At 18.3% G+C, this 5,000-nt stretch overlaps 1 long non-coding RNA gene across 1 annotated transcript in view; it reads right to left on the bottom strand.

Moving 5' to 3' along the window:
- Window positions 1-168: 168 nt before the first annotated feature.
- LOC125040102 overlaps window positions 169-5,000 on the bottom strand; it is a 40,147-nt gene continuing 35,315 nt past the window's right edge. The window contains exon 3 of the long non-coding RNA XR_007116164.1: window positions 169-253. This is a non-coding gene — a long non-coding RNA (uncharacterized LOC125040102). The remainder of the gene's footprint in view (window positions 254-5,000) is intronic.

Genomic DNA, 5,000 nt, shown 5'->3' with positions numbered 1-5,000 from the left:
TTATACATATACAAACACACACACACACACACACACACATATATATACATACACACATACACATACACAGAGACACGTTCATATGTGTGTATGAAATGCACATACATACAGTGAAAGAAATATCACAGAAAACAAAGAAACGAAAATACAAAAAAATAAGCTTACATACCGATACGAAGAAATATTATCCATTTTCTCTTCTCCTTCGCTTTCTCCCTCTTTCTTGGCCTTTCCTTCCATGTCTTCCTTCGTGCTGCGGAGAAGAAGAAACATGATAACACGAGGAAGTCATTTTTTTTTTTTTTTTTTTTTTTTTGAGAATGAAAAATATAAAATACAAATTTTAGAAAGAAAGAAAAAAAAAAAAAAACTAATGCTATAATGGGTGTAAATAGTTTTAAAAACGAATATTAAAAAAAATATATATATTTTCCCATTTTTTTTTATTCCATTTAATATTCATAAGAAAATATAGAATAGATGAAAGAAAGGAAGAAGCAAAGGAGCCCCAAAAAAAAAAAAAAAAAAAAAAAAAGAGGAGTGATAATCTGAATTTCTCCTGTTCCCAAGTTTTGTTATAATGATAAAAATAATGATAATAATAATGATAACAAAGAAATACTAATGATAATGACAATAATAATACCCAAAAAAAAAGAAAGAAAGAAAGAAAAAAAAAGAGTAGATAAGAAGAAGATGAAGAAGAAAATAAAAAAATCACGAATCTCGTATTTTTTCATAAGAAAAAAGGAAGAAAGAAAGAAAGGAAGAAAATCTATTACACCTTCAATAAAAAAGAAAAAGAAAAATAAGTATAATAAAATAAAACAAAATAAAAACAAAACAAAAAAATCCTATCTCAAGATCCTTTCAAATTTCTCATATTAAAAAAACACGCAAAAAAAAAAAAAAAAAAAAATTAATGAATAAAAAATAAAGAAAGTAAAAGAAAGAAAAAGAAAGAACAAGAAAAAAGGACAGATAACGAATAGAAATGACAATACGAAGAAAAGTAAAAAAGAGGACTTAATTCTGTTATTTTTTTCGGAAATTCTTAACGTGAATTAGGAGACTACGATAAAAAAAAAAAATGTGTTTATTAATATGCTAATTTTTACTATCGAAGTTTGGTGACTGATATTGATATAAGGAAAAAATAGCGATATTTTTAATAACGATAAAAATTAATAGGAAATAGAAATGATGATAACAATGATAAGAAAGATAAAACAGTAATGATGATGAATTATTACTACAGTCTTAATAGAAAAAAAAATTATATTGCCAAATGATAAAACAATAACAATAATGGTAGAAAAAGACATTGATCATGATAATTATGATGATAGTATTGATAACAGAAGTGATATTAATAATGATAATAACAACAAAAAAACAATACTAATATTAATACTAACACTACTACTAATAAAAAATTCCAAGTAAAAATAATAATGGTAATACTGATAATGACAATAATAAAGGTAGCAATACTAATAATAGTGATAAATATGACACTACTAAAAACAATGATAATTATAAGAGCAACAGTAACAGTGGTAATTATAATGTAATGATGATAATAACAACAACAACGATAATGAGGATAAGAATGATGATAATAATAATAAATTATAAAAATGAGAATGAAGATAATAATGATGATAATAATAGTGAGGATAATATTGATAATAACAATAATAATACTATGGTAATTACATGCATAAAACTCGTGAATAATTGTAATAACAAGGGTGATAATAATAATAACAACACCAATGAAAATAATAACAATAATGATAATAATTATAATAATAATTATAACAAAAATATAGTAATAATAACAAAGATAATGAAGATAATAATAATATTAATGGTGATAAAACAACAACAACAATAAAAATATAATAATAAAAAGTAATCATAGTAATGACAATAAAAATAATGATAATAATAGTAATAATAATAACAGTAATAACAATAATGATAATAATAATAATAAAGATAACCATTATGATAATAACAATAATAATAATAATGATAATAATAATAATAATGATAATAATAATAATAATAATGATAATAATAATGATAATAATAATTATAATAATAATGATGATAATAATGATAATAATGATAATAATAATATTATTAATAATAATAATAATAATAATAATAATAATGATAATAATAATAACAATAATAATAATAATAGTAATAATAATGAATGATATATCAATAATAATCATAATGATAATAAAGCTAATACTGATAATGTCACTGAAAATGATAACAAAATATCATAAAAGTAATAAAAAATGATGATAAACACTGAAGAAAATACAATACCGATTAACTAATGAAAAAGAGAATTGTAATGATAATGACATTGATGATGAAGATCGAAGCGATATTGATGAAAAAAGAAAATTATATTTTTTTAAATAATAATAATAATAATTATTATCATTGTTGTTGTTGTTGTTATCATCATTATCATTATAGTTATTATTGTTGTTGTTATTATAATTATCAAAGTTACTATTATTATTATTATTATTATTATTGTTTTTATATGAATATTATTACAAATATTAACATCATTATTATTATTTATTGTCACTAATATTGTTATTGTTTTTTTTTTTTTTACTATTATTATTATTATTATTATTATTATTATTATTATTATTATTATTATAACAAAATATAATAATAACAACCATGTAAGTAAAACATAACGTTCCGATAATTAAAAAAAAATACTGTGAGAATAATGGTAATATAAATAAACAATTGTAATGTATATAATAATTATCATAACAAAAATGATCGTGATAGTTATATTTCTCGAAATTATAAATATATAACATGATAATAATGATGCTAATATGCTCATAATGTTGAAACAAAGGCAACAACGATAATGAATAAGCATTATTATTTCAATCATTATAGTTATTCAAACTTCTCACCAATCCTCTAGTAAAAACAATAATAATGATAATGGTGAAAATAATAACTATGATAATAATGTAACCAAAAAGCAACAAATATAATGACAAGGAAAGTAACAAAAACAATAATGAAAGTAATAGTAACACTATTCAGATCAATAATAATAGTAATGGTGATGATAATGATAGTAGAAATTATTACAATAATGGTAACAATAATATCAATAATAACATCATTATAATAATAATGATGAGTACTATAAGAATAGAAGTAGTAATTAAGATAATATTTATAAAACAATAATGATATTGGTAGTGATGATGATCATAATGATAATAATAATGATAATAATAATGATGATATTAACAATAATAATAATAATAATAATAATAATAATAAGATTGATGATAATGATAATGATAATAAGGATATTACTAGTAATAATATTAAGAAATAATAGTAATAGTAATAACAGTAATGACAGTGATAATGATGATGCTCATGATGATAATGATAATACTAGTAAAAATACCAAGGCAATGATAATAGGACTAATATACTACTGCTAATAATATTAATGATGGCTATAATGATAATAATAATGATAATAATAATAATGATAATAATAATGATAATGATAATAATAATAGTGATGATAATAATAATGATAATGATAATAATAATAATAATAATAATAATGATAATAAAAAAAAATATGATAATACTAATGATACTACTACTACTAATAATAATAATAATTGTTGTAGTAATGATAATATAAATTATACTAATTATAATAATAACAATAATAATGATAATGATAATAATGATAGCAAGGATAAATATAATAACATTAGTAGTAGTAATGATAATAACAATAAAAATAATAATAATAATAGTACTACTACTAATAATAACGATAATGATGTACTACTAATGAAAAATCATAATAGTTATAACTAAAAATAATATTAACGGTAATGAATAATAATAATAATAATAAGAAAAATAAGAATAATAATGATGATAATAAAAAAATAATGATAACAATAAAGAAAATAATAATGATAATAATAATAACAATATTAATGATAATGATGATAATGATAATGATAATAAAGAACAATAACAACAATAATAATAGTGATATGATAATGAAAATGATAATAATAAGAAAACTAATGATGATAATAATAACAAGAATAATAATGATGATAAGAATGAGATTAATGAGAGTAATAATGATGGTAATAGTAATGATAATAATAAAACATAATCTACAATAACAATAATAAGGATGATGATAATAACAATGAGACCGATAATGATAATGATGATAATAATAGTAATGATAACAATAATAACAGTTAACGATAAAATAATAATAATAATAATAGTATTTATAATAATTATTACCACTATTACTAAAGATAATGAAATAATAATGATGATAATAAAAATGTCAAAAATAATAATTCCAAATAATAATGACAATAGTGATAATAACGATGGTAAGAATCATAATCATAATAATACTAGTAATGATAATAATAATGATAATAATGATAATGATAATGATGATGCTGATAATAATAATAACAATACTATAAATAAAAATAACAACAATGACAATAATAATATCAACACCAATAATGATATTGATAGTTATAATAATAACAACAATAACTATAATAATGATGTTGATAATAATAATGATAATAATAGTAAAAAAAAATAGTAATAATAATATTAATAACAATAATAATAATAATAATAATAATAATAATAATAATAATATAATAATAACAACAATAATATTAATAGTGACAATAAATAAAAGAAATGATGATAATACTATATTAATAATACTTATATGAAAACAATAATAATAACATTAGTAATAATAATAATGATAATGATAATAATAATAATAATAATAATAATAATAATAATAATGATAACTAAGATAATTGTAATAATAACAACAACAATAATAACTATAATAATGATGATAACTATAATAATAATAATAATAATAACAA

This window comes from Penaeus chinensis, chromosome 28 (genome assembly GCF_019202785.1).
Source record: "Penaeus chinensis breed Huanghai No. 1 chromosome 28, ASM1920278v2, whole genome shotgun sequence".
Classification (NCBI taxonomy): Eukaryota; Metazoa; Arthropoda; class Malacostraca; order Decapoda; family Penaeidae; genus Penaeus; species Penaeus chinensis.
Note: the sequence above shows the minus strand (reverse complement) of the source record. Positions and strands in the feature narration are given on the sequence as shown.